This window comes from Phyllostomus discolor, chromosome 1, assembly GCF_004126475.2.
Source record: "Phyllostomus discolor isolate MPI-MPIP mPhyDis1 chromosome 1, mPhyDis1.pri.v3, whole genome shotgun sequence".
NCBI lineage: Eukaryota > Metazoa > Chordata > Mammalia > Chiroptera > Phyllostomidae > Phyllostomus > Phyllostomus discolor.
The window spans coordinates 135,585,630-135,613,157 of record NC_040903.2 but is presented as its reverse complement, the minus strand read 5'-3'; the positions used below and the strand labels follow the sequence as shown (position 1 = coordinate 135,613,157).

The 27,528-nt window shown below is 39.5% G+C and overlaps 1 protein-coding gene and 1 pseudogene across 3 annotated transcripts in view; both read left to right on the top strand.

Annotated features, from left to right (window-relative positions):
* Positions 1 to 27,528, top strand: part of AKAP6 (A-kinase anchoring protein 6) — a 470,989-nt gene that overhangs the window by 38,685 nt on the left and 404,776 nt on the right. The window lies entirely within an intron of this gene.
* LOC114493502 lies at positions 4,052 to 4,179 on the top strand (annotated as a pseudogene).

Below are 27,528 nucleotides of genomic sequence, written 5' to 3'. Positions count from 1 at the left end.
CTTTTACATGTTGATGTAAAAGTCTTTACAGGAAAAAACTACTTATTTCATGATTATAGAAAACAGATTTGAAATGTGTGCAATCCATTTGGATTAAAACACAACAGCTGTACATCCTGATGTCACAGTTGCCCCTGGTTAAAGATGAGGGGTAATGGGAAAAACTCATTGTGTGGAGCAGGGGACAGACAGATTGCTACCAAGTGAAGTAAAAGGTCCAGGGACAGCAACGTACTACTTTGGACAAGAAATAGCACACTTGGCCTGGTGTTCAGTTTAATTCATAGACATGTTTTGGGGGCCTAGAATGTGTTGGGACTATACTAGATATTTTGTATGCAAAGATTAAGAGATGTAGTCCATTGAGGGTATCCTACTGCACTTGGGAAAAACACATACATAAGCACCAACTGTAGGTTAACAATAACTGATATATCAATCAGTTAATGTTGTCCAGGAAGTCATCTCAGAGGAGATGCTGCTATTAAGAACAAATAGATATTTTCCAGACAGGGAAATAATGCATGGGTCTTCTTGGCTAAGAGAAAAGCCTTGGTAACAAGAGTATATGGCATCTAAGTCATTATTAGAGGATGTTGACTCATTCCATTTGGTTAGAACATAGGGTGCAAATTAGGGGGGAGAATGGGAGCCTGGAGTGGTAGATTGGAGTCAAACTGTGAAAGGCTCATCTAAGATGTTTGGATGCTATTCTCTAGATTACAGGGTAGCATTCACAGTCCTCCCCCCCCCCACCACTATTTTATTACGAACAGTTTTCAAACATATAGCAAAGTTGGAAGATTCTACAATTTGTGTGGCTACCATCCAGATTGTACTACTAATGTGGTACTGTACTTGTTTAATACCCTGCCTATCCATTTATTAATGGCTTTAGTCTATCAATCTATTTTTTATGTATTTCAAAACAAATGACAGATTTTAGTACCTTTCTCTCAAAATACTTCAGCATGAATATCATTAATTAGAGTTCACTGTTTAAGGTATTTAATACAAAATTATAATCTTTATAGGTTTTAAAGTATGAGAATAAAATATTTGATTTCATATTTATGAAATATCATGCTGTGGAGGATCAATTGGGAGAGGAAAACAAATGAGAAAACTGTTACAAAAACCTAAGTGAGAGATAGTAAGACTGGGATGAGAACTTACAGTAGGAATGGAGGAGTTCCAGTTAATTCAAGAGATAATCCAGAAGTGGAGTCAATGAATCAGTTGACCAACTGACTGTAGTGAGGGGGAAGTAGTGGAGGGTACAGTCAAAATTAAGGAAGTATGAATAGTGAAAAATGGACTCAAGATTTCCTAGCCTGGACAACTGGGTGTTTGATGATGAGATATGTAATGCAGGGAGAAAGAGGTTTGGAAGTTGAATGAAAGATTCAGTAAATAGAGTTTTGAACATGTTCATCTCAAGGTGCCTGTAGGAAGTTTCAGATGGGCATGTTCAGGTAGTGCTTAGAGATGTTCTCAGTAGTTCTAGAGAAATATCAGAACTCTCACTGTAGATATGGGAGGCATCAGGCCAAGTAAGCTGATGCCATCTCTCAGGGAGAGCACTTAGAAAAAAGGGGGTAAAGAGGATAACTCTGGGGAACGCCAATATTTAAGTAAGAAGAAGAAAATGCTGAGATAGTAAGAGAGATAGAGGGGAATAGTCAGAAGGCTAGAAAGGAAATCAAGTGATAGAAAGAGGTTTATTATTTATTTGTATGTTCCAGGTATCAAAAATGGTTTATATTCATGGACTCATTGAGTTCACATAACAACTCTTTTTTAGATAAGGACATAAGGAAACTCGGGGACAGAAAAGTCATATATTTGCTGAAGGTCTTGCAGTTAGTCAGTGGCAGAACAAGTCTTATTAGATTGAAGTTATTTAGACTTACCTTATCATGATGATCAAGGAAAGACAGAATTTCCAGGGGAGAGTAGTCAACAGGTTACAATTCCACCTCCATAATTTGACCCTAACCTCCCTTTTCAGCTTTGTCTTCTAATTACTTGATACTGGTCAATTTGAAGTGCTTCAAGTTTTTTATACAAGCTCAAACTCTACTAGAGCTTCCAAAGTGTTTCGTGGATCACTAGTTACATGAAGTGCTCTGTGAAAGAAAGTGTGCTGTGGTCAAGTAAGTTTGAGAAATACTGCCCACTCTATTCTTCCTGGAAATTTGTGATTAAATTTGCAAGCCCGCCGAAGCTATTGGGAAGTCCTGCAGTAAAGAATCTATTCTCTCACTTTGTGTACCAAGTGTTTACTAAACTTGTTTGAACTAATTTGACCTTAGGATGCACCCCTCTTTTCCTCATAGAAAATCTATAAACTTCCTTCAGAACTAGGGTTCTGAAACATTGTAAGTGAAATGTGACTTGACTTCTCCCTCAGGTGGTTTTAAGTGAGACAAACATAGCTTTATGTGACTCTCATTTTTGATGGCCACAGAACACACTCTTCCCTGTGATATTATTATCTGTGCCCTGTAGCTCGACTGTGCCCAGGAGAGTGGAGTCCATGCCTGTTTTATTTTGGTGTCTTACATAGACCCAGCGCACTGTCTCTCATATACATACTCATTTTTCTTCACAGTCTACTTGTGCCTAAATAAAATGTACAAAACACAGAGGAAATTAGTATTTTTTTCAAATAAATGTTCTCTATTAAAAGGATTTATCTGGTTCAAAACATGAATGCAAATTTAGACACAACCTGACTTTTATTTGAGAATAAGGAGAATATATGTTTTCAGTTTTGTTGTTGTTGTTGTTGTTGTTTTTTGCATTGAACTGTTTGCTTTGGATTCATTTGAAGAGTAAACTGAGGAAGGTAATTAACATTTTGGTCATTTCTGTCCCAAATGCACATGGGATACACATGAAGTCTTAGAAACATCACTTTTCTCAAGTAGTATCTGGTTTTATCTTGTAATTTAAAGTCAGACTTGGATTTCTTTTTTTAACTAAATCAGTGCATGCCTATACCCTTTGAATGTTTCTTACTGGTTTGATGCAATAATTTCTCTTGCTCATTCTGACTGACTGTTGTCAGTAGTCCCATTGGCTTCGTTATTTCATTTGTGAGTCTTTATATAGAATTTAATTAAATGTAATATTCTTTCTGATCTTTCTCTCCTTTAAATTGTATAACACATTCAGCTATGCCACCCTCTGTTTTCTTCTGGGGATAGAGGACAGATTTCTGTGACTCCCTCCCACATTCTTTTCTGCTTCATGTGGCTTCTAACTCCCACATATGGATAAGTCATATAGAAGTGTGTGTGTGTGTGTGTGTGTGTGTGTGTGTGTGTATACATGAGAGAGAGAAAGAGAGAGAGAGAAGGACTGTGTGTATAAGCCAGTGTGAGTCAGGTCAGTCATGAGCTCCAACAGGGGCATGGAGATCCCCAGGAAAGGCCTGAGCATTTGGGCAAAATGGCTGCTTTCCTCCTATACATCAACCCCACCTGCAATTCACTTTTGTTTGTTTATTTGTTAGCTGATGTCCTACCTTTGGAGCAGAACACCAGAATCCTTGTGAGTCTGGAGAGCTCTGTAGGAGTTTCATTAGCTCACAATACTTGTTTAGTCATAATTATTTTTAGAATGAATAAGAATTTTTTATGGAAAAGGCAAATCCTACTTGAGTATATATATTTTTTATTTTCAGAGTTTCTTAAATGCCATGAAGAGTGAGTTATTTGAATTTGCATATGTTATACAGTAATAGTACACTGAAAATTATTGTTCAGAGAGGCAATAAGCATGGTGGCCACTTATACTGAGAGTTCTAGATTTCTTTTTTTTTAAAGATTTTATTTCTTTATTGTTAGACAGAGGGGAAGGGAGCGAGAGAGGGAAACATCAATGTGTGGTTGCCTCTCATGCGCCCCCTATTGGGGACCTGGTCTATAGGCCAGGCATGTGCCCTAAACTGGGAATTAAACTGGCAACCTTTTGATTTACAGGCTGGCACTCAACCACTGAGCCACACCAGCCAGGGTAGATTTCTTATATTAAATGATTTGCAGTTGTTTCTTGGCCTTTTGGCAAAGATCAAGTGTAGTATCTGTTCTTATCAAACGATTTGCAGTTTGGGAGAGGAAGAAGTCCTGAGAATCAGATCTGACTATGTACAATAAAAGAACATTACACTATCAAGAATAATTCTTGGTGCATTCTCCCTCTCAGGAGCCTTTTCCATCCACCTCTTCTTCCTTCAGGTGCATTACCTTTGTCTTTCTCTCTCCTAAGCTCCAAGCATTAGGCTATTTTTTCAGGGTGAACAACTATTATGATGTCATCAAAATGGAAAGTGCTGCAAAGGGAAGAAAATACACTTTTGGCTGAATGAGCAGGGAATGCTGATGGTATTCATTAAGCATGAAATAATAAGGGGAACAAAATTTCCATCTCCATCCCCTCCCCTATGAAATATCTTCTGTGTTTTCAGTATTCCCTTTGAAGTCAATATACGGTCTTTGCTTTAATCCATTTTTAAAGCTTCCTTTGAAGTCAGTGGGAGCTCATGCCTGGAAGAGAGAAAAGTGGCTGAAGATTGGGTGCCTGCTAGGGAAGGAGGACCAGCCTAATCATCACCAGAAAATAATATTTATTGATTGTCCTCATGTGCATGGTCTATTAGACTCCACATCAAAGTGACTTTCAAATTAGTCTCATTCATTTCCTAGTATTATAAAGCTGTTAGGATGACCCAAGCTGGTTACTTCTTTTTAGGAGAGTGTTTTCATTTCAAATGATTGGACAAAATGAATATTTATAAGTGGAAATAATTCTTTTATCTTGACTCCAGTTCTCATAAATGCTGTTTCACCTAAGTGATTTTTCCAGATAATTGAAATGACTAATTATCTAATGAAGTAATTTCCTCCAGGATAATTGAAGAGTTTAGGATTATTTTCTCCAATATAAAATACTTCAAACTGCTTAGCTTCATAAAAAATTTTTCATTAAATTCATTGGTGAAAGATAGCAAGTAAATGATTTCTCATTCTTACTGCCTCTTCCTTGCCTGCTGCCAATTGTCCTCTGTGACAGGTCACGCGTCTCTGTTTCTGTTGTGCTCTCTTACCTCACACAGTTTCCTGAGGGAGAGTGGGGAGGCCTGATGCAGCTTTATGCCTTTCCTGCAGGGTAGGGTACAAACACTGCCCTTCTCTCTTTCTTTTGCTCTCTTCTCATATTGTCCTGTTTCTCACTTCCTGTCCCTTCTCTCCTTGATGACCTGTTTCTTTTCCTTTCCTTTGTTGTCCACTCCCACGATGTCAGCCCCTCCTATGAGCAGAGGGGCCTCCATTGATGTCTGGCTCTTGGAGTTTGGTCGCAGGTGTGAGCTCTGCATCTCTGATTGGATCTTGACTCAGAGGCTTCTCGGGATCTCAAACTTAATGCTTCAATGCTGAACTCAGCAGCTCCTGCCAATATCTTCATTTTCAATATCTATGAGTGGCATCATTTTCTATCTCACCTGAAAATCTGTGAATTGCCCTTGACAGCACTTCCTCCCTATCATTCCATTTCTAATCATTTCAGCCCTGTCACGTCCACCTCAGACATCCATAATCTGCCATGTCTTCACCCCTCCCTGTCCTGCTCTGGTCTAGTCCCTCATCAAATCTTGCTGATGACCACAACTACCTCCTCTCTGGTCACTCCCTTGCACAAACTTGTCTTTACACTATTGCAAGTTTTCTTCCTAAAATTTGATGCTGACCATGTCAGTCTCAGACTTAAGAACCCCCTGTTTGCCTCAATTGATCCTCTAAAGTATTTTATAATCTGACCTGACTTGCTAGCATTTTTTCTATGCCATAAGTCCATTGCTCCTACTATTAAAAATACTGCTTAAAATACTTGGCAAATGTCAGTGTACCTTTTAAGACTAGGTGGAGTGTCTTTTCCTTGAAACATTCCCCAGTGTTTCTAGGCAGCCGCCTTCCTCCTCTCTGGGCTCCCACCCTCTGTTCTGTCCTCACGTGTAGTGCTTGGTGAGGTGATCTGTGATGATCTGTTATTGTGTACCTCCTGGAAAATGCAGTTTCTTGTTTATTTTTCTCTTAATCCTTACCCCAGTGCTGACTTTACATATGCTACAAATCAATAAATGTTTGATAAATTAATTAATAGTGATTTTGAGAGGTATTTTTCACTTACATTTAGACTTGAAGTTATATTTTATGTTATTAAAGATGCTGGCTCAGACATTAAAATACTAAAACATTTTAATAGATTTTCCCTTTAAGCAGCATATAGTTAGAAAAGATATAAAAATTGTATCTGTTTTAAGGGAAAACCATGCTTGTGCACTGGAGCTTATGCAGCCGAAGGCCAGAAAGTTTTGGTCCTTGGGATGTCGCAAACCCTTGCACCACCTTCGGAATCATCTGCTGTTAGCCTCCTTCTCAAGTGAGAAAAGTAACCCCTGTCACGAAACCAGTCATCTGCTTCAGAGCTTCTACTTCTCAAGATTCCTGAGAGGATTTCAGCTAAGAGCCTCTTACAAAGTTTTTTCCTTAGTGTTTTCACCAGGGTCTGTATATCAAACATCTAAATCCCCAAAGTCTGATTTTTAATGATAATCTTCATACAATTAGAGAGAAACACCAATCAGAGAGCCAAAGTACCAATCTGTGGTAAGAATGCAAACCTTTTTAAGAAAACATAGAAAGTATCAATAAGGTCCTCTTACCTATGAAGAAAAATTTGGTTTTAATTTCAGTGATGTTTCTAGGCAATGGAAATGAGAAAATGAACTGTTTAGATAATTTAAAAATGGAGTGACAACATCTCACTTTATTCAATAAATATATAAAAGATGCTTTAGCTCCATTATTTGGAAAATTAAAATAGAGAAAAAAAAATCCAAGACAGATCAGTGGGAGGCAGAGCAGTGGGAGAAGCAGGAGGCAGAGCACAGCTTGTGTTGGAAGAAAGGCTAGGAGGGGAGAGCAAGCCTGAGAGAAGAAGAGGTTGTTCCCATAGCTACTCAGATCCTCCATAACATTCTCTTTGAGCTTTGTGCTTCATTGTCCCTCCCTCCTTTGACTTACCTCGTCTGGCCCAAACCATGCTGCAATGGCATGTCTACCCTAGATGCTTCAGGTTCTTTCCTCAGTTTCTGATGGTGTCCCTGGACCCTCACCTGCACAGGGTCCCATTTGCTGTGAATCTCATACTCTTTCTCTCTTTCCCTAGATGAATGCAATTTCTGCCTGTTCATCTCCAGTTCAGTGAAGTTTCCTTTGGTGTATTATTTGTGAAAAGAGGATTAGTAATACATACTTCACAAGATTGTGAGTCACCCAGCAGTTCCTCAACAAACATTCCTCCCTCCTTTGCTGCTTGCTGTTGTTCCCATTGCCTCATTTTTGCTCAACTAATACCAGTGTTCTCCAATTTTCTCAACAACTAAGTCATCAGCTGGGAATTTGCCTCTGGAATTCTGTCTGGAGTTTGCCCCTGTGTCTGAGAGTAAGGTCTCAGAGGGAGGTTATGAAGTGAGGACACCTTTGGACCAGCTTCAGAGTCAGAATCACAAGTCCAGGTCCTGTTCCCACCATATAATTGCTGTGGGAGCTTGGAGAAGATTCCATACTCTATTATTGGCCTAGTTTCCTCATCTGTAATTTGGGGGTAATATTTATCTCTATAGTAAGGATTAAATGAGCTACTTAATGAAAAGTATAAGCGCAATGCCTAGCACATTGTAAGTGCTCAATAAATGTTATAGGTACCTCAACTTAGAAAATTTGCTGAGTGTCTTATGACGAATGGAACTATGTCCTGAGTGTCCCAGCTTCATCATCTTCTCTTAGAAGCAAACTTTCAGGTTTCAAGTGCCAGTTACAGTGGTATGTCCAGGGCAGGCCCTTGATAGGTACTCGCTGGGTCCATTGCTTGTGGTGGAAGGGGAGTGTGGAAGTGCACACCAGGTCTATTTTGTGTGGAAGGGAAGCTGTGTCAACAGGGAGTGATGCAGTCACTTGGATTGGCTGCCTGGGACAGGAGAGGTGGTGGCAGCTGAACTAAGGAGAGTGGGCCAGCAAAGGGTGCTGCTGCCATCACCTGACCAGTTTTTGGTATCACATTGGCCTCACCCTCTTGCCCAGCTCAGAAGTTCCCTAATAGTACCAGAGTTCACCAAACCCTTCTTTAGAAAAATACTGCTTTAGAAAGATCATGGTCCACAGATTTAGGATTCCAAAAGAATCCGGTAAGTATGTGTTATAGAGAGAAAGGTCCGAAACTGGAGCCACAGGGTAGGGTGGAGTATGGCCTCTGGTCGTGTGTTTCTATGGGGTGAGAATGAACATCCTTTCTTAGTCAACTGAAAAATGTATGTTACTTTTTTATTGTTGAAGTCATATTGAAAATTTATAGGATTATCATTGAATGTGTTATTGGGACATTGGTGAGGTTGATGTAAATCTAATCATTTGAGATGGAGATGGTCCTGGTGTTTTACTATTATTTTTTATTTTTAAATCACAGTTGACCTACAATATTATATTAGTTTCAGGTGTATACCCCAGTAATTAGACATTATATAATTTACTAAGTGATCATCCCAATAAATCTTATACCCATCTGACACCATACATAGTTATTAGAATATTATTGACTATATCCCCTATGCCATATTTTACATCTGCACAACCATTCAGTAACTACCAATTTGTACTTCTTAATTCCTTCACCTTTTCCACCCATTCCCCCCAACCCCTGCCATCTGTCCACCATCAGAATGTTCTCTGTAAGTCTGTTTCTGTTCTGCTTGTTCCTTTATTTTGTTTTTTAGGATCAATTTTTCATAGATATGTATTTTATTATAGATAGTATAGATGTTATTTATCATAGATAAATTAGTATAGATATGCTATTTTATTGTTCATGTTTTTAATTTTCTTCTTCTTCTTCTTAAAGAAGACCCTTCAACATTTCATGTACTCCTGGTTTGGTAGCATAAACCTTTAACTTTTTCTTTTCTGGGAAGCTCTTTATATGTTTCTCAAGTCTAAATAACAGCTTTGCTGGGGGGTGTAATCCTGGTTATAGATCCTTGCTTTTCACCACTTTGAATATTTCATGCCAATCCCTTCTGGCCTACAAAATTTCTGTTGAAAAATCAGCTCACAGTGTTCTGGGAGCTCCCTTGTAGGTGACTAACTGCTTTGTCTTTCTACTTTTAAGATTCTCTCTTTGTCTTTAAACTTTTTCACTGTAATCATGACGTATCTTAGTGTAGGCCTCTTTAGGTTCATCTTGTTTGGGACTCTCTGCCCTTCCTAGACTCGTGTGTCTATTTCCTTCACCAGGTTATGGAAGTTTTCTGTTATTTTTTCAAATAGGTTTTCAATTTCTTACTCTCTCTCTTTTCCTTTGGCACCCCCAATGATGTAAATTTTGTACACTTGAAGTTGTCCTGGAGGCTCTTTACACTATCCTCTATTTTCAGATTCTTTTTGCTTTTCTGATTTTTTTCTTTCTTATATTCCAAACCACTGTTTTGATTCTCAGCTTCATGTACTCTACTGCTGATTCCCTGTAAATTCTTCATTTCAGTTAATGTATCCTTCATTTCTGACTTGCCCTTTTTTATGGTTTCCATGTCTTGTTTTATATTGTTGAAGTTCTCTCTAAGTTCATCTACTCTTCCCTCAAGTTCCTTGAGCATCCTATAACCAGTGTTTTGAACTCTGTATCTAGTAGATTGCTTGTCTTCATTTTGTTTCGTTCTTTTTCTGGAGTTTTGTTCTGTTCTTTCATTTGGTACATGTTTCTTTGCCTCCTCATCTAGGCAGTCTCCCTGAATTTGTTTCTATGTATTAGGTAGAACTGGTATGTCTCCCAGGCTTGGTAGTGTGGCCTTATGTAGTAGGTGTCCTGTAGGATCCAGTGGTATAGCCTTTCCACTGACCAGAGCTAGGCAGTCCAGGTGCATACCCCGTGAGGGCTATGTACACCCTTCTTTTGTAGTTGAGCCTTGATTGCTGTTGGCATGTCAATGGGTGGGATTTAATCCCAGACCAATCAGCCACAGGACTGGCTGTGACCACTGTAAAGGATCAGCTGTGCAGGGTCCCATCCATGGAACACAAGTTAGTTCAATGGGGCTCTTGTACCCTTTGAGTTTGCCCCTTGAGTGTGTTGTTTGTGAAGGTGGTTGGTCATTTTTTGACATGGTCTGAAGCTGTCTACCGGGTGAGCTGGCTCTGGGGCTTCCTGGGAGGTGTAGGCCAAGTTCTGCTGTTGCCCCTAATTCCAAGGGGTCACTTGGAATTAGCTGTAAAGTGGTCTGTACATGGCTGCTACTCGTGCTGGGCTTGGAGGTGCCCAAGAGAGGCCAAACTATGAACCAAGGCTGGCTGTTGCTAGTGCCGAGCCTGGGGCCACTTAGTGAGTGACATGGAGTATGCTGAGGCCTGATGCTGCTTGTTTGGAAGATTTTAGGAAAAACTGAAGCATGAACGAAGACAGGCCATTCATATGGAAAAGCCACTGGAAAGTGCTTGGGTAGGCTGGCAAGTTGGGTTTGGTAGGGTCTCAGGGAATCACCAGGGCTGGTCGAACAGTGTGAACTAGGTTGATGGAGACTCAGCTATGGTGCTATCCTGCTTGCTTTTTTTCAGATAGGGCTCAGAAAAAGACTAATGCCCTCTGCCAGCACTTCTGCCTGGGAGAAAGCTGCCCCTCTAGCTCTCACTTGATGCTAGACAGTTCATTTCCTCTCCATATATCCTTGGTGCCTTTGAGCTGCTGTCCCAGTGTTGGAACTCAGAGCAAGTGCGTCCTAGAGAGTGTGTGTGTGGGCCCTTTAAGGGGAACTGAGACTCTGTAAGCACTCTGCCTCACTCTGCCACAATCCCTGATGGTTTTTTACAGCCAGAAGTTATGGAGACTTCTCTTCTGGCACTGGAACCCTGGGCTGGGGATCCTGGTTTGGGGCAGGACTGCTCGCTCCTCAGGATGGATCCCTGCAGCTGAAATAACCCTCCTGATTTTTATCCACCATATGTGGGTGTGGGGCCAGGCCATGAGTCTCCTCCCCTCTAACTAGTCTTGGGATGTAGTTTCTTCTTTATATCCTTAATTGTAGGACTTTTGTTCAGCTAGATTTCAGGTAGTTCTGAATGATGGTTGTAATGTAGTTTAGTTGTAATTTTTTTAAGATAAATGAAAAAAAATTTTTTTGAGAGAGAGAGAGAAAGAGAGAGATTGAATTGTTGTTCTACTTATTCATGACTTCATTGGTTGTTTTTTATATGTGCCGACTGGTTTGAATCCACGAGCTTGGCATATCAGGATGATGCTCTAACCAACTGAGCTACTTGGCCAGGGAAGTTTACTTGTAATTTTCAGGTGGTTGTGGGAGGATGAAAGTGCTGCCTTTACCTACACTGCCATCTTGATTGGAAGCCAAAAGGTTCAAAACATGTATGTTTACTTGGGTTCTATCAGTCAGTCAGAGAAGCAGTTCCTGATTTGTAGATACAGCTTTATTTATTTTACAGTATATTAAAGGCTCTATACTTGCCATTCTTAGAAAGTAAAGGAAAAAGACACTGATCTCTGAAAAATTGTAGTGCAAAACAAACTGTACATGTAAAAGAATTAAGTGTCTGCTTAATAACATCATTCATTATTGAGTGGATCCTGGTGTCAGTTGGGGCCTTCTTGGTTTCCTTTCCAGGGTCCAAGGTAGGAGTTGACTTTAGGAATTAAGTAGTAACTACTTTTAAGGATTAGCGAAGTATTTAGGTGTCCAAAAAACAAAGATGAATTGTCTTAAAGCAATTTGAAAATAATATCTGTAACTTAACCATTTGTCAAAAATAATATATCACATTGTGGCCACAGAAATAGATCAATACTTTTTAATAGGAAACAAGACAGGCCCCCGTGTACATATACATAAAGGTACTATGTTATTTCTTATTTTAGCCATAAAAGATGGATGAATTATCTTTCAAGGGCCTGTGTTATCTTTTGGAACAACTGTAGTGTCTAAAGCCTATAATTTATCACATACTCTGCAGCTGAAACAGAATATCTGAATTTAGCCAGTCCCAGAAAATCCAGTATGCTGCCTGGTAACAGTGAAGTTATATTAGTGCTCTATACAGGGTGGGGCAAAGTTGGTTTACAGTTGTTCATATGGAAAATAATACAATGATTAATAATAATATAAGATTAAACTCTATATTTTGCATACTCACAGCTGTAAACTTTACTTTTTTCCAATGCTGTAGCTGTATAGTGGGGTTATATAGTGAAGTTACATCATGTGACATTTAACATATACAAATATTCTAAGGGTTGTTTGGAAAGATTGATATACTGTGAGTTGTTCTACATGCTGATTTACTTTACAAGCCTAGGCCTGCCCTGAGACCTCCCTTAGGATGGGAGGTTGCTTTTGTTTTTTTCCTCAGGCATCTCAGCTCCCTCAGTCTTCCCAGGGTGCAGCATCTTCCTGAGCTGAGGGTGATTCTGGTGTTTCAACTGAGTGCAAGCTCCTGAGTGCAAGCCAACTTCTTTTGTTTCTTGTTTAACCCAAGAAAGAGTCACCTGTTCCAATTCTGGAGAAAACAGTATTACAGAGGGACCAAGGATCACCTTCTAATGTGGCGCTTTCCTAACAAATTTTCAAGGATGAGTTTCAAAGTGATCATCTTTTGCCCTATGTGCTGCCTTGAGAATTTAAGCCCTGGTGAAATGTATATCTTCACTCTACCATTAGTTGCCTCTCTTATCTGCCATTCCACACCCCTTCCCCAAACTTATGTTCTCTTCTTTTGCCATTGTGCATATAAGTGACTAGGGATAGGCGGCAGAAGGGCTGGTGCATGACTAGTAAGCAGCCACCAGCAATGCAGTGCTCAGTGCTGGAATCAGGAGCACCTGCTTAGGAGTTAGCACTGCAAAATGAAGACTTAATTTTGCAGAAACACTATGAGGGAGCAAAATCCCTTGACTAGAGAAAACAGGTTCTAGCCTAAGAGGATTCTGGCCATCGTGCTTCTGTCTTTCTACAATAATGGGGAGAGGGCTTTCTTTCTAGACTAGATTAATTCCCACAATATCAGAGTAATAGGTAGAGAGTCTATCTATTCTGTCTCACACTGCCCTATTCTGCAGAGTTTTCAGGGTATTTTTAATACCATTAGACAGATTCTCATGGGGGAGTGGGAAGTAAAACTGGGAGATTCTAAGATTGTCACCTCATGTTTTGTTACTGTTGCTTAGTGATATGGGGAGGAGAGAAGCAAGGGATAGCTGATAATGGCTACCTACAGGAAGTCACAGAATCACAGAATGTTGGTAATGGAGGGGACCTACTTGTTGAATTTTAGAGGGGTGATATGATTTGAGGTCAAATATGTGGCAGAGCTGAGGCCAGAGATTCAGTTTCCTGGCCCCGGGCTGCTGTTCCTTAGGCTGTTTCAATGTCTGTGATGAACTGGTGTAATAGGAACTGGTTTAGCCTGTTTTGTGGAAGTACAGCCCCACCCTTCAATGAGCTCCCAGAAGTGGGAGAACAAAGTCCACATTATTCTCACTTGTTTTGGTTTTAGGGGTATGATTGTTACTGGAAAAGTGCCAAATATGCCTAACTCTAAAAATGTTTCATATTTGTATCTGCTGAGGGTGGGGAGGGATTAGAATAGGGTGGGTTGGGATGACTGACGGGTTATAGATGATAATGAAAGCCACAATTGCAGAAATTGATTCCACTTACGATAATGAATGCTTATCGAATTAATAGGGGTTTTGTGAATGTTCCTTGCTTTGATCTGTTTGGCAGTAGGCAGATCAGTAAGGAGTAAATTTGAAATGAGAAATGGCTCTGGACTGCTTTCTCAGTATTTCACCTGGCATGGTGCTGTCATGGGTCTTGCTTTGACTTCACCTTCAATAAGAAACCTCCTCTAGCCTCAAGACACCCTGAAAAGAAGAGTGGGCCTAAGAAACCAAGAGGCACTTTTTCTGAGAGGCAAAAGCAGCATCCGCTATGCAAATTGAAGGCATTTATTTATGTGTTTACTCTCATTTAAGCTTTGAAACCCAGGAGTTCAGATCACATAGCCCTTTATCTTTTGATGACATTGGTTTGAATGGAAATTCTATTTTACTAAGGTGATTATTATTATTTACTTGCATCTAGTGGCCTCTGTGTTTTAAGCATTGCATTTGCTACTACCATAGTCTGTGCCACCCCAGAAGGGAATAACTCTTGTTTAGGCATCAGTGTATAAGGGGCTGTTCTCTGTGCTCCGGTGACAGGATCTACAGTAGTCCTCTCAGACCACCTCTGCCCAGATGTCTCTCCTCAATAACACACGACCAGGTTCTCTACTGGGAACTTTTTTTGTTAAAGCAACCAAGGGATTCAGTGTGCAGGACCTCAGATGGCTAAATGTCAACTTAAGGCAAAGGCAAATAACATGCAGCATCATTCTCACATTTCGATCTTCAGTGCCTACTGATTAGGAAGTGGCAAATTTCCTCTACTAAATTATCGTTGCCCTTGTCTTACTGAGATTTTTTTTCTTTGACATTCCGCTGTTGAGTCTACTGCTTTTCTTTCTCTTCAATGGAGAGTTTATTTCCCTTCATCCAGGATTTTATTACCAACTTCGAAAAACTTGCAGTTTCCTACCAGCAGTACCTGGAAGTTCATGCCTTTTTGGCTCTAGCTATTTCTGTTCCTGCAAATTTTCTGCACAAATATATGAAAATGTAGCATATTAAGAGGTTTGCTTTCTTCCAAAGCATGTTCACTGGAATCAGCTCCTCCCTGAGCTTTGGGCAGTTGAGAGACCTGCTGTATGATCCAGCTGGACTGTGGTTGGAAAGAATGAAACTTCTCAGTGGACTCTTACCTAAGGCCCCCTCTTTTACACAAACTTCACTGACTCTTCTAGACACCCATGGGCTACACTGGCAAGTGTCCACATAGTGCTGATGGGAGTCAGCTGATGGGGATGGGGATCGCTCTTTCCCAGTGTCTGGGTGAGCCAAATCAACATTAAATTAGCACTCATGCACAAAAGACTAAGTTGTGGGTCTTATACCCAAATACAGCTCAGCAAGTTTACTGATTTTCTGATTTTTAGCTTTGCTTCTGTCTGTGAGTGAGCAGAGGGATGGGGAGGGAGGGGGAAGGAGAGGCAAAAAAGAGAAGCATGGTGGGTACAGAAGGAGGGCAAGAGGACAGGAGGGGAAGACATTGGGAGAGAGAGAGCATCTATTTGAAAGTAGGAAAAAGACTGAAAAGGAGGCTTTATCTTCTGTTGGATTATGTTAATCTGTGATTTGGAAATTGATCCTGTTTCTCAACAATGCACCTGAAGTGAAGATGTTACATTTCAACTGCATTTTAAAAGACAGAAGTATATATATGCTAGACATTCATGTCAAAGGAGGAATTGGGCTCTATTTCAGAATGTCATTAAAGAACAGAAAATAGCTCTGAATTCTAGCATGAGAGCTGGAAAAGATCTCAATTTAGCTTTTCATTTCCCAGAATCAGAAACTGAATTACAGTGTTGCTGACTTTTCCAGAGACCACCAGCTGGCCAGAGGCAGAGTACGGACTAAACACAATTCTGACTTGTATTCTGTGTGCTTCCTCCTGTACTCTGGACACATATCCCAGAAAACAGACAATATCTGACAGACTCTAGATAAAAAAGGATTGGTTGGAATTGAGTCTGAGGTGAAGGTAGGAGAGACTGATCTGTTCTGCAGTAAGAATAAGGTCGAGGTAAAGATTTTGAGTGAGGGGGCTCCCTCAGGTAGCCTGTGGTGAAGCAGGATGGAACCTTCCTGGAAGAGGACTCTGGTGACAGAAGATACTGTCTTCTGAGGGAACAGACCCATAGTCTGCCTGCTAGCTTGTAGTGATATACTGCATATCTTGACTCATCTGACTAAGAGGAGGGAGAGCAGGAGAGTGCAAGGCATCTTGATGAGGCTGGTTGATTAGGAACTGCAGAGAAAAGAAATGTTATAGGTGCCTGAGATTTATTATTTTTGTTGACTTTTGAGTCTTACCTAGTGTTAGTTTTTTGCCTGCCAGCTGTATGCAGGTAAGTAGATTTTTCGGGCAAGTATATTTGTAGGGCAGCAACTCTCACACAAAGACCTTAATAGGGGAGTTGTCATTGATTGACATCAACAAAAGTATGATTTACAAAGCAAAATCCACCCATGTTTCAGACCTGAGAACAACCCAGGTAAATACAGGGCCCAGCAGAAGTAATGCCTGCTTGAGTGTTATTAGTAGGGTAATAATATGGGTGTAATAATTTATAGTATTAATTTGAACATTTCACCTAAAATGTCATATAGTATACTTGAGTGTGATATTGTTATATTACAGAACTACATGCTTATGATTTTGTAATAAAAGATTTTGTAATAAAAGTAGGGGCGTTATTTGTACTGGATGCTGTGTTTGGGGAATTTCCTTTCTGGTATCTCACTATGCATATTTACATGTGTATACACACACTTATTTTTTATGCAAATATAATCATACTATTATACATCTTGTTTTATAGTCTGCTTTATTTATGTTTTAAATCACTCTTACTGAATCCCAAACTCAAAGAAGCAGATGACAATTTAATACTCTCTCCAACTTAAGCTTTAATTTTACTTTTTTTTAATGTTGTAATTACCTGTTAGGCGTGAAAAGCTGGCCTTTTTTTTTTTTAAGATTTTATTTATTTATTTTTAGAGAGAGAAGGAGGGAGAAAGAGAGAGAGAGAGAAACATCAATGTGTGGTTGCTGGGGGCTGTGGCCTGCAACCCAGGCATGTGCCCTGACTGGGAATCGAACCTGTGATGCTTTGGTTTGCAGCCTGCATTCAATCCACTGAGCTACACCAGCCAGGGCTTAATTTTACCTTTTAAAGTCAATTTTATTAATGTATAACTTACATAAATAAAATATATTTACTTTATTATTATTTTATTTTTTATGTTTTATGGTACTGGAGAAGTTCTAGGAAGTAGCAGATAATAATTCCCCTTCCTCAACCCTGGATTCAGTCAAATCCAGTATTTTATAAGCTATGTGTTTTTATAAATTATGCTTCCCATCAATATTAAGGGGCAATGAAAAGTTAAAAAAAACTTTTTCCCCCATCCGTGGTTTCAGTGTTGCAGAAGGGTCCACTCTAGTGCTAACACTTTCATTTCTTTATGGCTGGTATTCTTTCTCCATTCCTAACTCTTTAATGTTTAGCTAATTTTGCCAGGATCTCAGAAGTTTTGAATGACATCTCCTTCACTGTTTCAGAGCTAAACTTCACTTGAAGTTTAGACCAGGATTCTTAACACTTGCTGATAACTGCAATAATAGGTGGGCAGAATTTGAATGAAGAGCTACTGTGATTCAGTTTCTCTCCCTTCATCGTAGTCTACACACAGGTATCAGATTCATCCTTCTGAAGGTCACACCTAATCATGCCACTACACAAATATTTGCCCTGGTTTTCCAATGTGTGCACCAGTGATCTCCAGAATAGAGTGTGTGTACCCCAAGAGGTATGGAAGACTTCCATTTTGTTGTGGAAAGAAAATGTCAGAACCTCAATATATGGTTATTACTTATTTTTCTAAATAAGGAGAAAGCAAGGCTTTATCAGAATTCTATGTACAGATTGACACATTTCCCTTACTTGGTTTATATGTTGGAAAATTCTATATCATATGCATTACGTGCAGGTTATCCTGGGGGAAGGGTGACAATAAAGCTTTGACTAATTATTTCTTGTTTAGCTTATTGCAACTTACTGCTATTTTACATGGCCAAGTTAACTGTATTTATGGGTTATATTATGCTTTTTACTATTAAATATTTTATTTCTCTATTCCCCCACCCCCTGCCTCTGGCAACCACCAATTTATTCTCTCTCTCTCTCTCTCTATATATATATATATATATATAGTTTCATATATATATATATATATATACATACATACATATATATACATATATATACATATATATATATATGAACTTGGTTTTTTTTCTGTTGATGGATTCACATACAAGAGAGATCATATGGTATTTGTCTTTCTTCATCTGACTTATTTCACTTAGCATATGCCCTCGAGATCCATCTATGTTGTAACAAATGGCAAGATATCATTATTTTTTGGTTGAATAATATTCCATTGTACTTATATGCCACAATTTCTTTCTCTCTTCATCCATCAATGGACACTTAGGTTATTTTCATGTTTTGATGATTGTAAATAACGCTGCATGCAATGGACATGGGGGTGCATATGTCTTTCTGAATTAGTGTTGTCATTTCTTTGGATAAATATCTGAAATACCTTCATTTTAACTATACAGTTAAATGTGTTTTGACCAATATAAAGATTTAGATGGATCTAGAAGGTATTACTCTAAGTGAAATAAGTCAGACAGAGAAAGACAAATATATGATTTCACTTATATGTAGAATCTAAAAAACAAAATAGAAAAACAACGTAGAAACAGACTCATAGATACAGAGAACAGTCTGAGGGAGGAGATGGGGCTAGGTGAAAAAGATCAAGGAATTAAGAAGTACAGAATGGCCCTGGTCAGTGTGGCTCAGTTGGTTGGAGCATTGTCCTATATGTCAAAAGGTTGGGGGTTCGATTTCCTGTCAGGGCACATACCTAGTATATGGGTTTCATTCCCAGTCAAGGAGTGTATGGGAGGCAACCAATCAATGTTTTTCTCCTACATCAATGTTTCTCTCTCTGTAAAAGTGAATGAACATATTTTAAAAATTGTTTTAAAAAAGTACAAATTGGTAGTTACAAAACAGTCACAGAGATGTGGAGTATAGCATAGGAAAGATAGTTAATAATGTCATAATGACTATGTATGGGCCAGGTGGGTGCTTGAAATATCAGGGGGACCACTCTGTAAAGTGCAATTGTCTAACCACTATGCTGTACATCTGAAACTAATACAGAATAACGCTGAACATAAACTGTAAATGAAAACTAAAAAATAAAAGAAATCCTAAAGTTTATCTTAAAAAAACCTCGTACAATTAAATAATAAGAAAACAAACATCTCAGTACAAATAGGCAGAAGATTTGAAGAGACACTTACAATAGAAGATATTTTTCCATTAGTTTCCATTGGTTTTTGCTTCTAATTTTAAACTCTGTTAGGAGTTTGAAACTTGATTGGATTGTTATATCCTCTTGATGAACTGACTCCTATATCATTATCATATGTCCCGTTTGCTTCTTGGTAGTATTCCTTGTTTTGAAGTCAACTTTGATTGATTTTGAAATAAACTCTCTAGATTTCTTATGATATATCTTTTTTTTTTCATTCTTTTACTTTTAAACTATCTGAGTCTCCATATTTAAAGGGAGTTTCTTATACATAGCATGTAATTGGGTCTTGTTTTATAACTCCAGTCTTTTAAATGAAATGTTTAGTATTGATGTGGTTGGATTTACACTTACCAACTTCCTATTTGTTTTCTATTTGTTCTAGTTAGTCTTTGTTACCCTTTTCCTTCTTTTCTGCCTTCTTTTGAGTATTTATTTTAGTATTATCATTTAATATTATTTAGTAGTGAAAATTTATTATTTTATCTTCTCTATATTTTCTATACTGCTTTATGGATATAAAGTTTACAACATGCATTTTTAGAACCACAGTTTATCTTCAAATAATAATTTTACCACTTCATGTATAATATAAGATTCTCACAACCTAATATAAGGTCTTTGTGCTATTGTTGTCACACATTTTACTCCCACATATGTTGTAAATCCCATAATACATTGTTGTTATTTCAATTTGAACAGTTATTATTTTATTTAAAGACATTTTTAAATGGGAAAAATGTCTTGTGTGTGTACATATATATGTATGCATATATATTTACATATTTGCCTTGTTTATTACTCTTCATTTCTCTGTGTAGACCCAGATATCCATTGCATTATTTATCTTTCCACAAAGAACTTCCTTGAACATTCTTTGTAGTACAAGCTTGCTGATGGTAAATTTTCTCAGCTATTTTTTTTGTGTGTGTGTAAAAAAATTTTAGTTTTGAAAGATATTTTCACTGGTGATGGAATTCCAGTTTGACAGTGTTTTTCTTTTAGCACACTACAATTGTTATTTCATTTTCTTCTGCCTTCATAGATTCTGACAAGAGTCCTAAGATCATTTTTTATTTGGTTCTTGTTATGTAAAGTATCTGTCTTTCCTCTGACTGCTTTTAAGATTATTCTTTAACACAGATTTTCAGCAACTTGATTATGATGTACCTTTGTGTGATTCTCTTTGTGTTTATCCTGCTTGGAGTTTATTGCTCTGGAATTTGTGGGTATATATCTTCCAAAAAAGAGGACATTTTCTGTCACCTTTTCAGTAGGATGCCAGACATTGTGAGTTTTACATTGTGTTTGCTGGATTTTGTTGTATTTCTTTAAAGATTGTTGAATGTCTTATAGCAGAAGTTAGATGGCTTGCAAACCATTGAAACATATTAGAGTCTTATTCATAAGCTGTTATATAACAGCCTTTAGTCCATGGGTATTTTAGTTCTGCTACTGGGATACGACTTGAGTTTCTACTGAATACTTTGTATATGCAAGGAAGTTAGTCCCACTATTATGGTGTGACTCTTCTGGAGTTTCTACTGAATAGCCTGTATATTCAAGGAAGTTTCTCTGCTCTGCCTAGTGGGAGTTAGGATTCCTAATTCTATATGAGTTTTGGGATTGTTTGGATTACATTTCTTTTAATTGATATTCCTAGGAAGTTGGCTGTCATTGAAAGATTTCATTTTCTGCATGCATGCATGCACACACTGTATTCAACCAAAAACTCATGGAGGCTCCTACTTACATTTCTTGATTTCTCTTTCTTCTTTTCTGTTTGTAGGTAGCTTCCTCCTCTCTGGTATTCTATCCTATCAGTTTAAGCTTCCCTGCCCTTTCTCCTTAATTCAGCAAGACTACAAGCTCTCTTTGCATGCCCTCTCCCAGCAGTATGTTTTGTAATTTTCCCCCAGGCAGAAATATGGGTCTACCATAGGACTTATCTCATTCCCCACCCTCCTTTTCCACGATTCACAGTCATATTGCTGCCTAGGGGTCAATGGCTAAAAACCAGAGCTGAGATTAGGGTGAGGAGAGGTATGAGGGTACAAAATTTAAGAAGATTGTCACTCTTGGGATCATGTAAATGTAGGATCAACCTTAAAAAGGAGTGCTTTCTTAACCTTTGCACCCCCTGCACCTTTCTTGCCTCACTCTAATTCCAGCCCAATGAAAACAGTTGTTTTATATATTTTATCCATGTTCTTGTTTATGGTGGGAGGGTAACGCTGGACTTTGCTAATCACCCTCATTACCCAAAGTGCAAGCCTCCTGTCATCTGCATGTTTAATTCAACAATATGTCATGGATATCATTCTTCATCAGAGAATTTAGATATTCACCACCCTTTAAAATGATTGCCCTGCATTTGATTGTGTAGATGGATCTGAGAAATTATGGAAAGAAAGTAAAACTCATTTCTTAAAAAGTCCCCTCATTTTCAAGTGTGACATTAATGTATTGCTGAACATGAAATATGTGAGTATACATTAAAGAATCCATTTAGAAATGTATTGATTATGTTAACTAAGAAGCAAAAATAGATGGTTTTTCTGTATACTTCTTGATTTGTTACCCTGGATGTGTTTATTAATCTGGAAGAGTGTCCTGGAAATCAAACCTGTCACCGTGGCAGTGTCCAGCATTATATTCTGGGGCTTGGGGTGGCCTTAATGATAAATCAAGCTGTCGTCCATGTCCATGAGTCCTTTTTCCAAACTTTTACAGATTCAGGATTCCAGAAGAGTCTGATAAGTGTGTGTTGTAACATTAGGGAGGTAAATGTCCAAAACTGGGGCCATGAGAGCACAGCCTCTGGCCTTGTAGTTTCATGGGTGAGATGGAACACGCTTTCCTAGGCAGCTGAAGCAATGCTTTTCTTAATTTGGGTTTTGTTATTTAGTTAGAGTAGCAGTGAAAATAAAGCAGGCTGACCTGCAAGTACAGCTTTATTTTAAATATTTAAGGCTCTACATTTGCCAGTCTTAAAAACTAAAGAAAAAGGAAGAAAAAGACACTGGTTGCTGAAAATTGTGGGGCAAAACAAATTGCACACGTAAGAAAATGAAGTGTCTGCTAAGTAGCATCATTCATGACAGAGTGGATCCTGGTGTAAATCAAGGCCACTTTGGTTTCCTTTCCTGGGACTTTGGTTAGCAAAAGTTGGGAGTTCACTTCAGGAATTCAGTGGTAACAGTATTAACCTAGAGCTGCTGTCTTTACCTTTCCCAGTAGGCCCTCAGAACAGATCCTGTTCATACTCAATATATACAATCACAGGGAGCCCAGGGATATGTTCTGTCTCTAGCAGGCCAACTACGCCTCCATCTCCTTTCTTCTCTGCTGCTGAAAGCACATGAGAATGCAAATGCTAGTTACAGGATTATAGCGATAACCTGAACCTGTTCTCATTTATTAAGTGGTAAATTATTTGCATGTTCTAGTACTTTATTATTTGTAGCATGCAACTTTCAGTGTATCTCAAAACAGATGGATACAGCCCTTGAGCCCTTACACTGAAGTGGAACATCCTGCTGTGGGATAGGTCTACTGCTTTGCTACACAAGTGAAATGCTATGTTGTCTATGGTGACTTCTGAAGATTGTCCAGAAACTTCACCCTCCTCCCCATTATCTTTCAAAATCTTTCTGGAGTATCAGCTCTGACCCTTGTATCTCAGACGGAGTTCATGTCTTTGGCATCTGTAGCACATGTACAGTGTGGGTGTACATCTCTTATTGCCCACTGCACCCTGCATTGTGTTCACGTGTCTGTCCTCCATTTCACTGTGGGTCCTAGAGATGAGGACCCACCCTTACACACCATCGTATCACCTTTGCTTAACCCTGTGCCTGACCTAGAGCTGCTGCTATAATTAATATCTGGTCAGCTATGGAAATAGCTCCAGGATACATTATTTGTGAGTGAAATGTGTTATTAATTTTCTAGCATGTACATTCATGTCACAGGAAAATGGCCAAAAGACCTCTGATATTCAATAGAAAAGTATATTGTTAGGGGTGGGAGAAGAGGGGGAATGATGGGAAGAGAAAGAAGAAGTAAACAGTTTTTCTTTTTCACTTAATTCCTGAGGTTGCCTGTGAGATCTGATGAATCTAATTCCAGACTAACTGCTGCTATTCAGTGATAAAGGGTGGAATTTGTGATCTTGGTTGCCAGACTGGTGATGTTTAGCTTTAACTGCCATGTCAAGAACAGATGATTTCCCTTCACAAGAGCTTGTTCTTGGAAATGAGTTGACTGGGGTTGTCTACTTATCAGTTGTGTTCCTTCCTTCTCCTCTCTATCTGAACCATGATTTCCTTTTTGGCATCCACTGTCTCCCTGCCTGGCTTGAGCACCTGTAGGGCAGGCCCTGACTCCACCCCCAGTTGAAGGAATGGGTCTGATTGGTCAATCCCATCCTTCCTGCCAGTGGTTGGTTCAGAAATGAATTTGTGCTCCAATTTGCACCAATGATAAAACAAGAAAGATCCGCTCCAACCCGTGGGAAAATTTCCCCTCACTCTTCTTTGGGAGCACTTCCAGAAGGGAGCCCTCTCTCTTCCACTAGAGGCTTTTGTGTGCAGACTTGACACTGAACGTCCGCTACCAGCTCACCAGCAGCCTGAGGGTGAAGTTAACCCTCAGGTGAGGGCAGAATTAAGAATTCTGGGGAATCTGAGCTGGGGCTGGTGTAACCTACCCTTATGATAGTTTTCCAGTTACATGAGCTAGTAAGTGTTCTCATCGTTTAAGCCAGTTTGTAAGTGTCTGCTATGACTCGCAGCCAAAATTGTCGTAACTCATTATCAAAACAAAACAAAACTTCTTTAGTTTGAATAGATGGAAAGTGGAAATAATGCAAGACCATTGACAGAGCTTTTAAAAAGTGGGTGTTTTAGACCAGTGCTTCTCAAACTTGAGAATACATTACAATTGCCTGAAGAACTTGTTAAAACACAAATTGCTGAAATGGAGTTCCAGCTCTCCTGATTTTGTAGCCCTTGGTAGAGTCTGAAAATTTGCATTTCTATCAAGTTCCCCAATGGTGCTGATGGGGCTGGCGCAGGGGCCACACCTTAGACTTCCGAATATTCTGCCTTATCTGCCAGGCTGGCCCAGGTGCGGGGCAGGGCCATGTGCCAAGAAAGGAGCTCTAGCTCTTCCCGCAGGAACCATCAAAGCAGGAACGCTTCAAAGCAGGTGGAGCAGGTAAACCCACATATTGGGGCAAAGTATTAAAACCAAATCGGTAGTTACAGGATAGTCACAGGGATATAAATTAAAGCATAGAGAGTATAGTCAATAATATTATAATTACTATGTATGGTGCCAAGTGGGTACTTGAAATATCAGGGCGACCACTATATAAAGTACATGATTGTCTAACCACTATGCTGAATGCCTGAAACTAATACAAAACAACATTGGATGTAAACTGTAATTGAAAAAAAAATTGTGTCCTTAAATAAACCATATACTTCATGAGGGGAGAGAGGGTTTATGACTTGAATATCTTTGTTCCCCTCAGGATTTAATACACAGCTCCCAGCACATGTAGATAGTCAGTAATACTTGATGAATTTACTGGAAGGAAAGAGTTATCTGCCAAGCTTTTGTGGTTGGATGTTTTAAGACAAGGGTAGGTACAATGCAAGGAAGGCCACGAATGACGCAGGATGATGATTATGTAAATAGGAACTCACCTAGTTGCTAAGAAACTTTGACAACTTGTTCTTTAGAGAAATGCCAGCACTGAAATATCCTCTTCGAATCCTTAGGCGTCTGAATAGGAAAACTGTCACCTGTCACTTTCTGCTTTCCATGCCAGCCACAGAGGGAATCCCTGGTGCTGCTCCACTGGTTTGCCAGCATTGCTTTGGCCTTCAAATATTTATTCCCTCTACTGACACTTCAACTCCAAGTTTATAGTAAAGGAGACCTTTGTGGTACGGGTAGATAAACTCTGACTTTCTAAGAGAAGAGAACTTTCTTGCCTTTCTGTAGCTTGCCTTCAGACAAATGGGAAATACCTATTTCACAACCAAGGAAGGGAGTTGGTGTTTGTGCAGGGCCAGGAGTGCTTCCCTGCTTTCTTCCCAAGCAGCACGGGGCAGTTCCACGGGGAAAGAGGGGCTCTGTCTCTGACTTGTGTGGAAGGAAGGTGGCCGTTGGTGGGCCTGAGGACTTCTCCCTGGCATGGGGTCACTGCCTCCTCCAAACTTCTGTTTAAACCAGGCGTTTGCTCACCCTGAGGCAGGATGAGGCAGGGTTTAAGTTGATCTTTGCATTTCTTTCGGTGTCAAGTTTGGCCAAGTGGTTCGCCCACGCTGGGCACACAGAAAGAAATCTGAAGGAGTAGCCTTTTCTTATCCAAGAATGCATTAAGAAACATCAAATTTGATGAGCAGGACTTGATGCAATCCCTGTGTTTTTCAGCTGTCCACATGGTGCATTCAGGCCTCTCCCAGGGTCTCAGGCTTCTGCTTGGTCTGGCCAGCAGAAGGGTGGGGCAGTCTCTGTCGTTTTACAGAGTTTATGACGATCACTGAACTGCAGGCCTTCACAGCAATGCTCCAACATGGAAACTGAATTGTTATTTCTTGAAGATTGATGGCACTCTGCACCTTGCATTTCCCTTTATATTTCTACAGGTTATTAGAAATAAATTTCCAAGGAAACTCCTCACTTAGGGAGTCAGAGCAAAAAGCTATAATAAGTTTGATAGACAAGATTCAGATTGAAGTCAAAATGGTGATTTCTGAAATGTTGGCCTTTGTTGTGAAATACTACAAAACAGCCCTGGCTGGCGTAGCTCAGTGGATTGAGTGCAGGCCGTGAACCAAAGTGTCGCAGGTTCGATCCCCAGTCAGGGCACATGCCTGGGTTGCAGGCCACAGCCCCCAGCAACCGCACATAGATGTTTCTCTCTCTCTCTTTCTCTCTCTCTCTCTCTCTCTCTCTCGTTCTCCCTCCCTTCCCTCTCTAAAAATAAATAAATAAAATCTTAAAAAAATACTACAAAACAAAGGTGAAACTGTGACAAAGAGAATTAGCAGAGCAAGAAATTTCACAAAGCTTTTTCTTCATGTGGTTCCTCTGTACTCTCAAAAATACCATCGCCTATTGTCCAGGTTGCCACCACATTTTGGCAGGGGACAGGAACAGGTCTCTCTGTGCTGTGGAGGGCTGGGTGCTGGATACCATTATGGCAGGGCATTTGGGGGGTTCCCTGCTTAGATACCCAAATTATAAAATGCTTTATGGAGCAATGAAATTAACCTTGTATTTTCCTGTGAGGAAAATCTGACAGCTCCTCTGACAACTTCTGTTCTAGCCCAGGCTGATTGCTCTCTGGGCTTATACATTTATTGCCGAGAATAATAGGAGTTGGAAAATTTCCCTTTGTCTATCTTTTTAAAACCTGCTTGGTTTTTTTAAAAATAGTATTTTGTTCCTCTCTCATATGTTAAATTCCTTCCTTTATTTTGAAAAATAATTTAATATCTGCTCTCCTGATAATTCTGGTACGTGAAATTCATATTTGTCATGTCTGCTGACTGGCAGTGGTGCTGGTGACATAGTCCTTCAGGATTTGTGATTGGGGTGGCAAGCTCCTGTTACCCGAGAAACCCTGTGTGGCCTGAGTTAAGGACGCATCTCTACAAAGAGGCTTTCTTTTCTCAGCCAGGACCTCAGGAGCGGTGACAATCTGGACACCAATTTTTATGTTGATTTCTCTGTTTGGAATGACCTGCTCTTGCAGGGAGTATAAATCCCTACACCAAACCCACATGAGGCAGGCCTGTGGTTACAAATTATTGGGGGAGACATTTTTTCCTTAGAGTTCTGCCAGAGATAAACTTCCTGTTGCCTGACTTTCTGGGTAGAAGTTTTTCTAGTTCACTGTTCTCAGAGAGTATAGCCACTCTAGGGTCCTGTCTCAACATAAGAACCTCAGTTCTGTTGCCCACTTTGTGGCTACCCATGTGTCATTTACATACAATCCCCTTTGTCATTCAGAAAGGTAATGACAGCTGGATAACAGAAAACTGAGTAGTGGTTTTTCAGATTTCTCTGTTTGGGGACTATGGAGGTTTCCCTTCCATGCCTGAAAGGAAAAAAAATCTGTGTATTTCTGGACTGTTGACTCTGGACCCTAAGAATCCACTAAGAACCCTCAGGGAGGCCTCACAACCTGGGCATTGCTTAGAATTCCAGAACCCAAGACAGACTGTAGACCTGAGGATATTTCTTTGGTTAATTCTCATTTAAATGTGAATATCAAGGAATTTAGAGCCTTCATTAAATACAGAGGTATGGGCCGGAGCAGCTTAC